The sequence below is a fragment of the Suricata suricatta genome, chromosome 3 (assembly GCF_006229205.1).
Source record: "Suricata suricatta isolate VVHF042 chromosome 3, meerkat_22Aug2017_6uvM2_HiC, whole genome shotgun sequence".
NCBI classification, from domain to species: domain Eukaryota; kingdom Metazoa; phylum Chordata; class Mammalia; order Carnivora; family Herpestidae; genus Suricata; species Suricata suricatta.
In genome coordinates, this window is record NC_043702.1 from 17,262,964 (window position 1) to 17,274,564 (window position 11,601).

Below are 11,601 nucleotides of genomic sequence, written 5' to 3' on the forward strand. Positions count from 1 at the left end.
CCCCGACTACTCCCAGGAGCCCTGGAGGCGACCCCCTGCACCGACACAAGCCCCTCAACCTTGGGAACTGGGCTCACAGACACCGGAAAGCACCCCCCACCTCCCCCTTGGGTCCCAATATAGCTCAGATGCCTGGCTTCTGCCACCAGGCACCACCCAGCTTTTGACCTTGGCACATCACCTCCCCTCCTGGGTTTCCCCCTCTGTGGCCTTGAGTAAGAGTGTTCCAGGGTTCCGTCCAGCTCTAAGATTCTGCAGCCCAGTTGCCACGCTCCCCTCCCCTCCCCACCCGCACTCCCTGAGGTCACGTCTTCTTTTCCAAGGTCGTATCTTCCTTTTCCAAGGTCAAAGGTCTTTGGAAGGAACCGCTGGATCCCACTTTGATCCTCTGGTGTCTGGCTGAAGCTGGGCACCCAGCACCAGGCTACATCCATAACAGCCTCTCAATAATATGTGTTGAAGACGTAGGGCAGCCACTTCCCAAATCCTTGGGAAGACAGAAGAGGATGTGGGGGCAGAACTGGGAGGGAGCTAATGGGCAGGGGAAGGTGAGCCAACCCAGGAGAGGAAATAAAACTCCTGCAAAGAAGGGGTATGGGGGACAGGGTGCTGGGCGCCCTCATCTGGCTCTCAGCTCAACCCAGATTTTCTACCCTGAAAGCCACACAAGGGGAGAGGGGAGGGCAGCTGGGGTCTGTGGACACCCACTTGGCTTTGCACTGCCCTAGACCCTCTCCAAACTCATTTCAGCCTCCCCACAACAGAGGTACAGGAAGGCTTATCACCCTGCCATGGTCACAGCTGGGAGCAGGGGTGTGTGCCGAGTGACTGTCAGAACCACAGCCATTTAACTGCCCCCAGTCTCTCACACTGAAGGAAATGTGCTCGGCCTCCCCATCCACACAGGGCGGGCGTGGAGAAGGATGGAACGAGATGCCAGTGTGAGTCAGCTGTGAGGAAGTGGAGCGTGCAGAGCTGTGCCCTGGAACTCGGGGTGTGACACCCATCTGTCATGAATTGAATTGTGTCCCCGCCAAATTTATATGTTGAAGTCCTAACCCTGGGCCCCTCTGAAGGCGACCTTATATGGAAACAGCATTGTCACACTGGGGTAGGGTGGGCTCCTTTTCCAATATGACTGGTGTTGTCATAAAAGGGGGAGATTTGAACACAAGATGTGCCTTCGGGGGGGACACCATGAGAAGATGGGAGTTGGATGCCACAAGCCAAGGAGCTACCAGAAGCTGGGAGAGGGGCCTGGAACAGATCCTTCTCTAGCATTTTCAAGAGAGAACATAGCTGTGCTGACATCTTGATCTCAGACTTCCAGTCACCAGAACTCCGAGCTAAATCCCTAACAGACTGATGCACCATCCCCAACTTTTATCCTCTGAGCCAGGTGACTCGGGCCCAAGTCTCTTTTTTTTTCTCTTAATGTTTTTATTTATTTTTGAAAAAAAGCAAGACAGAGTGCAAGCAGGGGAGGGACACAGAGAGAGAGGGAGACACAGAATCTGAAGCGGGCTCCAGGCTCTGATCAGTCAGCATAGGGCCCGACATGGGGCTCGAACTCACAAACCATGAGATCATGACCTGAGCCAAAGTCAGACACTCAACCGACTGAGACACCCAGCCGCCCCCCCAAGTCTCTATCTTGAGCGGTGTTTGCACAGGGCCCTCACCTCCTTAGAGATACCCAAGAGCCTTGGAGCCTTTCCTAGTCAGGAACATTGCAAAGGGCTCTGTTCAGTCGATCTCCGACCCCTCGGTCCTCCTCATGGCCCTGGTCCCGGCTTCTAGGCTACAAACTTGGTATCCAAGTTTGGAGGAAATGCTACTGGCCGCTGCTTGTTTCATACCAACTCATCCCACTAGACATCAGGGAATGCTTCTGTTTCTCCAATCTGAGATGTCCTGGCCTCTGGGAGGCTTTCCCCATTGTGTTCTCCTTCAACTGTAATTGTCAGTCCCCAACACAATGTTCCCAGTGGGGTCTTTATTCCTGCGACAAGAGTGCTTCTTTTTTTTTTTTTTAATTTTTTTTAATGTTTTATTTTTATTTTTGATACAGAGAGAGGCAGAGCATGAGAGGGGGAGGGACAGAGAGAGGAGACACAGAACCGGAAGCAGGCTCCAGGCTCTGAGCTAGCTGTCAGCACAGAGCCTGACGTGGGGCTCGAACCCTCAAACATGAGATCTGACCTGAGCCGAAGTTGGAGGCTTAACCGACTGAGCCACCTAGGCGCCCCAAGAACACATTCTTGCACAAAGAATGGCCGCTGTGTGTGTGAGAGAAAGGCAACAGGAAATGTGACCAAAGTAGAAACTCAGAGTACCCCGCTGGCACCCCTCTCCTCAGCCCAGACTGACTGGAATGCCCCCGCCCTGCATGCTGAGACCCAGAACGCTTGTCTGACACATGTAGCACCACCAAGGCCTCTTCCCTATGCCCAAGAACCCAGGAGCCATCCCACCGCACCACACAGATGCAGACACACAAGCACGTCATCCTCTAGGGTTCCTCACAAATGGGCCAGGAGCCCTCAGGGGCGGGCTCCTCCCCTAGCCGTTCCCTGCAATCACGGTCTTGGGATCAAGCGTGTTGGGAACTAGCCTGTAGTGGGTATTTGTCCTCTACGGCCACCCAAACCTTTGCAGACCCTCTACATTTTGGTCGTTTCCCATGAGTGCGGTCCCTCCAAGGTTGAAGCCGAGTGCCCCTTGCCAGACTCCCTAGCAGCTAGGGTACAGACGCAACCTGGATTCCGCCAAGCAGACTCGCCTGTGCAAGACCTGAAGTCAGAAGTGAGCGCAGGAGTGGAGGTGTGTGGGTCCTGGAGGGCAGCAGTGCTGCTTTTCCTGGAGAAGTTCTACTCATGGGGCCAGTCACTATTCCTCTCTATTCCTCCCCGATACCACCGACTGTTTATTATTCCTTGTAACAAATTCCAGCTTGGAATAGCTATCATTGTCAGCATTCTGACTGATGGAATCAGGGAAATGTTTCAGAGTGGGGCACAGGCAAGCAGGCACCAGGCGTTAGCAGTACCAATAGCAGGGAGTTGGGAGCAGACACGTGAGAGAATGACTTTTTTTTTTTTTTTAAAGAGCAAGAGAGTGTGCTAGCTAGTGCCCCTACTCATGAGGGAGGAGCAGAGGTAAGACAAGGAAAGGATGTCTTTTTTTTTGAGGGGGGGGATGGGCAGAGAGAGAGGGAGAGAATCCCAAGCGGACTCCACACTGTCATCACAGAGCCCTATGTGGGGCTTGAACTCAAGAACCATGAGACCATGACCTGAGCCGAAATCAAGAGTTGGACGCTTGACCAACTGAGCCACCCAGGCGTCCTCAGAGACAGAGAATCATAAGCAGGCTCCATGCCCAGCACAGAGGCCGATATGGGGTTCAATCTCATGACTGTGAGACTATGACCTGAGCAGAAATCAAGAGCCCGACATTCAACCTACTGGGGCACCCAGGCGCCCCGAGAATGACCATCTTATTAGCAGGCCCGGGCAGCCCCTGCCCTCTTTTACTATGTCCTCACCAACTCCATTCCTTAATCTTTTTTTTAAAGTTTATTTATTTGGGGTGCCTCACTGGCTCAGTTGGAAAAGGATGCAATTCTTGATTTGGAGGGTGATGAGTTTGAGCCCCATCTTGGGTGTAGAAATTACTTTTTAAAAATCTTAAAAAGAATGAAACCCAAGGGCTTCTGGCTTCCTGTGTAATATTCATTCCCATACATTACAGTGGCCCCAGCCCTGCCCCCATGGCCTGATGTCCTCCTGCAACTGTTGAACTTCCTATCCAATGAGCATAAACTGTCCCACAAGAACAGAAATTCCAGACTTTTTTTTTTTTTAACATTTATTTATTTTTGAGAGACAAAGAGAGACAGATCATGAGCAAGGGAGGGGCAGAGAGAGAGAGGGACACACAGAATTGGAAGCAGGCTCCAGGCTCTGAGCTGCCAACACAGAGCCTGACACAAGGCTCGAACCCATGAACAGTGAGATCATGACCCAAGCCAAAGTCGGACGCTCAACCAACGGAGCCACCCAGGCGCCCCCCAGATGAATTTTTTAAGGAGCTTTCATCTTTGCTCCCAGAGGCTGCCTAGGGGAGTGGTTAAGCACGAGATGTCTAGAGCCAAGTGGTCTGAGTTCACAGCTCAGCCACCTGACAATCACAGGACCTTGAGCAAGTTATTTACCCTCTCCAGACCTCAGATCCCATCTGTAAAATGGCAATAACAATGGGGTTGTTGAACGAATGAAATGGGTCCATCCACGTAAAGCACTTAGAACAGTGCCAGGTGCACAGTAAGTGCTCAGTAAACTATGAAAAATGACAAAATGTACACACATGAAGTGGGAATGGCCTTACACTTAAAAGGACAGTAAGTCAGTCTTCCAGCCAAACTGGGTGCTAACCAGACAAATTGGAAGACAGAGAGCTCCAGAACAGCTGCACCCCCACCAGGACAGATTCTGACAGGCCTTGGCCAATGGACCAGTCTTTGCATTTGTGACCCTCACTCAGCAGACTGAAGAGCTTCTAGAAGGTGGGATGGTGTGGGCTCGTATGTGCTACCAACTGAGCCAGTTGCCATTTTGACTGGCCCAGAATTCCCTCTGGCCAAGAGGCCCTCATCCCTGCTCCCCAGAGCCAAGCACCCGGTGCCATTTGTTGTTGACTGCCCTCATGATGAGTAAGACCTTATTTTTACAAGAGAGATAACATGGCTTCAGAAAGAGCCCCAACCCTGGAGTTAGGCTAAAACAAAAATAAAACAAACTACCAGTTCAATGCTTGACACAGAACAGGCGCTCAACAAATGTCCTTCTTCTTTACTGTTATTTTCAGTGGTTCTGTCGTAACCAGTGTCCCTCAGCAAATCTTACTCGGATCCGAAACAAATCCAACGTCAGGAGGGCTCTGCCTCTCCCAGGATTCTGCACCCCTGCAGAGCCCACCTTTCAGCTCTGGATGTACGGATCCTTTGTGGCTAGACTGACATTTTGACACAGAAGTCTATGACCTTTTGCTCTACTTCCCCCCCGCCCCCCACCTGAGCAGATAGCTTGCTCTGAATCTTGTTTTTTCAGACTGGGTAGGACAGAAGCCCCCAAGACTTTCTGTCTTTTGCACTCAGAGCCAAAGTCTCAGGAAACCAAGGGAGGTTTGCAGAGGGGGCCGGGGGGGGGGGGGGGGGGGGGGGGGGGGGGGGGGGGGGGGCGGAGAAAGGGTTAGCAAGACATGCAGTGTCTTGGCCAGAAGGTGGGGGAGGGGCCAGAACTGTCACAGCCTTCCCCAGTTAGCAAAGCAGGAGGAGGTTTCCCCCAAGATGTGGGGGGTGGGGAGGGTGAGGTCAGTGAGTCCCACCAACCTCATGGGATGGGGGCTCGATTTAAAAATTTGAAAACATTTTAGTAGGGGTGTCTTGGTGGTTCAGTTGGTTAAACATTTGACTTTGGCTCAGGTTATGATCTCATAGTTCATGAGTTCGAGCCCCATATCGGGCTCTGTGCTGACAGCTCAGAGCCTGGAGTCTGCTTCAGGTTCTTTCTCTCCCTCACTCTCTGCACCTCACCCACTCATGCTCTCTCTTTCTCCCTCTCAAAAATAAACATTTTAAAAAATTTTTAATAAAAAAAAGAAAATGTTTTTGTAAAGCAGGGTTTCACGCATACCCAAGTGTATAAACCAAAATGCACACACTCTATATTCTACGTGTTGGGTGTACAGCACTGAAAAAATCGGACACGCTCCCTGCCTTTGGGCTGTTTTCAGTCAAGGAGCAGCACATAAACGTATCACAAAACAAGTGACAGAGAACATTGAGGGGGCTCACCTAAGGACGTGCTCTGGAAAGAGGGGACCACTGAGCAGAGACCTGGTGGATACAGAAGGATCAGCCAGGCCATGAAGGGTGTGTTTAGGAAGCAGGGCAAAGGAGAACATTCTAGGCAGAAGGAAGAACTTGGGAAAGCCCGGGGGGGGGGGGGGGGGGGGGGGGGGGGGGGGGGGGGGGGGGGGTGTGGAGGGAGGGTCAGGAAAAAATGGACATAGATATTTGGGTGTGGAGCGTATATATGGCGTTCTTCTGGTAGCATGTGGTACCCCGGAGCCTGGAGCCACAAGGAGACAGATTTAAAACGACTGAGGGTGGGGGCACCTGGCTGGCTGGGTCGGTAGACTGTGCAATTCTTGAATTCTGGGTTGCGGGTTCGAGCCTCACACTGGATGCAGAAATTTAAAAAATATGATCTTTTTAAAAAATAAAATAAAATAAAATGACTGAGGGTGAACCAGGGTGGACAGTCTAGAAGGTCTAAGAAGCAAGAAATAGGAAAGAAGTAGGAAAAAGAGGGTTCCCGACTGAGAGCTGACAATCCCCTCGGTGAGAGCCTTGGTTTCCTCACCTGTAAAACCGAGATCGTGCATTTTGCCTCAGGCTCGTACTGAGGGCGACAGTGTCAGTGAGATGAGCAGGATAAAGACGATCAGCACCGAGCAGGTGCCCCAAGATGGCAGCTGCGCTTTCCTCCCATAGTCCCACCTATCCTCCGTGCGCCGGCTCCGAGGCGCCGGGTCTCCCCCTCTCACTGGACAGTAAGCTCCTTGAAAGCAGAAGCACATCTGATTTGTCTTTACTTCCACCCTCCCATCTTCTCTCAAGAGAGCGCGGCACATCTTAAGAGCTCAATAAATGTCGTGGAATTGAAGACAAGTGCGCGAGTAATTATAGTAACTAATAAACTGAGGAATGTTTTTGCAGAGGACAGAGAAGTCACCGCATCCAAGACGATCAGATGACAAAGGACGGGCCAAGAGAACCCATGCCATGGCCGGCTCACACCCCCAGCAGTGCCCGGGCTCCCCTCCGCAGCACCCCGAGGGAAACTCCCACTCAAGAACAAGCGGGGGCAAAAGGCAGGTTCCTTTCTATTACAAAGGGCATTTCTAGGCAGCAAAGCAGGCTGTGATAACTCCCGGGCGTTTTTTTTTTTTTTAACCAGTATTTATTTACTGCTTTCTGGCTCACATGGCCCATCCACGTGCATCACTGTACCCCACAATTTTGTGAACTGGCAAGTTACTGATTAGTCTCCTCCTCGCTGGAGATGAGGGTGCCACGGATCGGTAAGGGCAAGTGACCTGCCCGTGGTTAAATAGCAAGCCACAAAACTAAGGCATAAACCTGGACCTTTTGGATCAAATCAAATCCACCATGCCTTTTCCCAGATGACCACCACCACACATGCTCTTGTGAGCACACGGATACAAAATCCTGTGAGCACCTGCAGACGGACAAAGTGCAGCACGGCACCGTGGCTGAAACTTCCAAAACAGCTAACCGATCCAGGTAGAGTTTTCTCAGAAGCCACAGAAGCATCCTGGCAAAGGGGGAGGGATGGGACTCTTCGTTCTACGTGAAAGGACCCATCGACAAGGGCAGACTGTCTCCCATTGAGAAAAAAAGAGCCTTCAAGCTGACCTGCTCCCCACCTTCCAAAGTCTCAGGAGTTGACGTCTATACCACTCAGTTTAGGGGGCACCAGGCTGGCTCAGTCGGTGGAACGTCAGACTCTTGGATCTCAGGGGTCATGAGTTTAAGGCCCCATGTAGGGGATGGAGTTTACTTAAAAAGCAAATACAATTTTTAAAACAATAATAATAAATAAAAATAAATTTTAAGTTTTGGCCACTGGCCCCCGAGGGCCTCATCTAAATTTTTAAATATTACCTTTGAGGGTGCCTGGGTGGCTCAGTAGATTGAGCCTCTGACTTTGGCGCAAGTCATGATCTTGCAGTTTGTGGGTTCGAGCCCCATGTTGGGCTCTGTGCTGACAGCTCAGAGCCTGAAGCCTACTTTGGATTCTGTGTCTCCCTCTCTCTGCCCCTTCCCTGCTCATGCTCTGTCTCTCTCTCTCTCTCTCTCTAAAAAGTAAACATTTTAAAAAGAAATAAAATATTACTTCTGAGTCAGAATACCTTCGGGGGGTTAAAAATATCTTTAAAATAAAAAGAGCCTCAATACCATCCCTGACCCCCTCTGCCCTGTTCTCATCTTCATCCCCCCATCACCAACTTGTCCTTCTGGAATTCTCTTACACAACAAGATGGAGGTATGAATATATATATTTCATCCCATCCTACCTTACCTCTATAGAAAATGTGGCATAGAGCTGTTACAGACATTTTTAGGGACCGAGTCCTTTCTCTGAGCTGCCTCAGGCCGGCGCTGCCAGCAAGCCCAAGGCCAGACAGATGACCAATAAGCACTTGTTTGAGGGGAAAGGCCAGAGTGGATGGACAGGTGGATCCCTGGGGCCAGGGCAGGGGGTGAGAGGCCAGGGCTTACTGACGGCCATCTGTGCACAAGTATCAGGAGCAAAGCGGGTCCCATCCGCTCAGAGTGTGGCAGAGCGTCAGAAGCAGGTGCATCCCAGCACCTGGTGAGGCGGGAGCTAAAGGCCAGATGCTTCCAGGAGTGGTGATGGCCTCACCATTGACCTCCTCCTCAGTGACCGATACCAGCACCTGTCTTCTGGGTCAAAGAGCAAGCAACCACAGGACACAGGGTGCAGAGGACTCTGCTGACTTAAAGAAAACAACGAAGCCTGTAGAGGTTTCAGGCACAAAGAAATGGAAAAAGGTCCTCTTCAACCACACCAGCCTCGCCGCTTTGCAAACCACCCTACAATGGCGAAACCTTAGTCTGCCCCATATGGACCATGACCTGACAGCACTTCTGGAGAAGTCCTTATAAATGGGCCTGACCTTTCTGGACGGTAGCTCTGGGCCAGCGGCTGGGAAGGTCTCTCTCGGGTCCAATACTGGCTTATCTGCAGATGGTGGAAAAGAGCTAATGGGGAAGGGGGTGTGCGCACCGCCAAGAAAGTGGACTCATATTTTTGGGAAGTTTTAATTTTGCTTCAATTAAAAATCGAGGCCAGCTCGGCGCAAACAGAAGTAGGTGAACTTATTTACTGGACCACTCTGCACAGTCCTTTCTGGGCCCCGCCACCCCTTCCATGGGCCTGTCACCGAGGGGCCTCCACCATAGCCAGCATTTCCCAACTGGTCAGTTCCAAGATCCACACCGCTTCCTCTCCACTCTCCAGCTAGAGCAGACCAGGATCCTGCTGGGGAAGCCAGAGAGAGAAACCACCTGGCTCTAAGATGCAGGAGAAACCCCGTCTCCGGGGCCTCAGCTCCAGTCTGCCAGGTCTGGGTCATTTCTATATACGCTGGCTCTTTTCTTAGGCGGATTGGCTCCGTATCTTGTGATCAAAGGAGTGTAGGAAACGGCCGGGAAAATGAGGGCTTTAAACGATGCACGGACCATAGTAAGGGCTCACCAAGCCAGAGCTGTGGATTATTGCCTTGCTTGTCATTTTACAGTGTGCTCCATAAATCCTCAAGGGAGCCGTAAATCCTGGCACCAGCATGCCCTCTCAGCAGTTCTGACCCAGAGAAGGTAGGTGCTTTCTTGGGGGTAGTTTACGAGCCGCTGGAAAAGCCCTCCCGCCCTGACATGTGCTCTAATGGGCTCTGCAGTAGGACCTGTGTCCTATTAATCTCTGTCAAGTGAAGGAACAAACTCATCCTTTCAGTGGACTTATGAATAAATATGTTTCAGGACAGGAGCAATGCTGAGCCACAAGACCGTCAGAAAAGGCAGAATTAAGGAGGAGGCCCTAACCAGGACCAAAGGCTTCATCCTCCTAGGGCCCCACAGTTCCTTCACCTCCTGTGAATCTAGGGGCTTCTCAGTGGCTCAGTTGGTTGAGTGCCAACTCTTGATCTGGGCTCAGGTCACGGTCCCAGGGTCACGGGATTGAGCTCCACATCAGACTTCGGGGATGAGCGTGGAGACTACTTGAGATTCTCCACCCCTTCCACCCCCCTACCCTTCCTCCACTCATGCTCTCGCTTTCTCTTTAAAATAAATAAAATGAAGAAGAAGAAAAAAAAAAAAAGAATCCAGGGGCTTCTCTGTTGTACTTTTGCTCTTTTGTGAGCAGGGCTTGAGGCTGAGTGACTGTCCTCCAGTGGAATTGATTATTTCCCAGAGGATTCCACCCTCTGGGGCCCCGGGGTTTGCAGAGGCTAGCTAGGTCAAGGGTAGAACTGGGGCAGTCTTCAGCCTACAGCACTCCCAAACCCCAGGCCCCACCTTGGACTTCCCCAAAGCGGTTTTACAGTGAGGCGTGACCTGGTTTCCAGAGCACATCCCTCCCCCATAAACCCTAAGTCGAAGGCCTTCTAGTCTGGAGAAATGGAGTAACCCCCAGACGGATACAAAGAAACCATAGCCCCCTGCTGTCTAGGGCCACACCTTCCACACCCTTCTATGTTGATTTTTCCAATCATAACAAATGAAAATTCCAGAAAGATGGCAGTCTTCCAAATTCAGGTATGCAAAAGTGTGCTTTTCTTGGTAACTCAATTTTATCCTTGTGACGAGCCCCTACTTCCAACCAACAGAGAAGTTAATCTGGTCACATGCAAGTCAACTCAGCCTGATCAGTGATTTAAATGCAATCAACTGAAGTCTCACTTGGTCACACACCCATCTGGGGACTGGGCCTACACCACCCTCCCCCTGTGCTGCTGCCAGGACCCGGCAAGCTCTCTAGCATGTTCTCCGTGGACTTCCCACACCTTCCGGGGACCCACAAGATCCTCTGGACCCCCTCCCCTCTCCATTCTAGAGAAATCTGGGCAACCGTCGCCAGCCCTATCCTGCCATGTCCTTCCAAAAGGCCATCTCTGTGTGCCCTGGTGGCAGAGAACATCTGACAGGTCACTGTCTTCCCTAGTTCCAAACATGGAGCTAGGCACAGGGCCCCTCCACCCAGAGAGCCCCCAGCCTCACAGAGCACTGTGCCTCCACTGCTCTGAATGCCCTTCTCTCAACACTCTCCCCCTCCTCCCTGCAGAGTTCTGTGTCTTTTATGGTCCCTCTCAAATCTCTTCTTACCACTTAGCACTTTGACTTAAAACCTAAGGATCGGCATCTCTGTCCTCTATAGTTCCGCTGGAGTGAAAATCACCCACGAATTAATACTTCACCTAACATCTTGAACACCCTGGGGGAAAGAGAAACTTCAGCTACACTCCATCCGGCTCGCCCATCCTGCACGAGTCTGGGATTATGCCGGGCAGGGTGGGCATTGGCCCCTCTGTGAGCTGGGAGCGAAGCCGGGGACAGAGGCCCATCCATCACTGCAGGGAATGGGAGGCAGGGAGCCTCTGAGGTCTGCTGACTACCCAGGCTTCGAAGTCCTAAGCCTGGGCTCATCAGGTCTCATCTCTTTACAGACGTGACGTTAAACAAGTCACTTAGCTCCTGTGAGCCTGTTTTCTACAACAAGGTGTCACCCACTTCCCAGGCCCCCTGGGAGGGGCAGGTATCATCCCTAAGCATCTGGCTTGGCATCTGGCAGGCAAATGCTGCACAGACGAGAGCCACCCCCAAACCACACAACAGACTCCGCCAGAGCCCAGCTTCGGGGCTTAAGGGAAGCTTGGCTTGAGCCCCAACACTCCTTCCCCAAGGCTTCTTCCCTCTATACACAAACATGT

General features: G+C 51.6%; 1 protein-coding gene across 1 annotated transcript in view; it reads right to left on the reverse strand.

Moving 5' to 3' along the window:
- Window positions 1-198, reverse strand: part of SLC4A3 (solute carrier family 4 member 3) — a 14,064-nt gene extending 13,866 nt beyond the window's left edge. The window contains exon 1 of the mRNA XM_029933710.1: window positions 182-198. The gene's annotated coding sequence lies outside the window, so the exon portion shown is untranslated. The remainder of the gene's footprint in view (window positions 1-181) is intronic.
- Window positions 199-11,601: the final 11,403 nt, after the last annotated feature.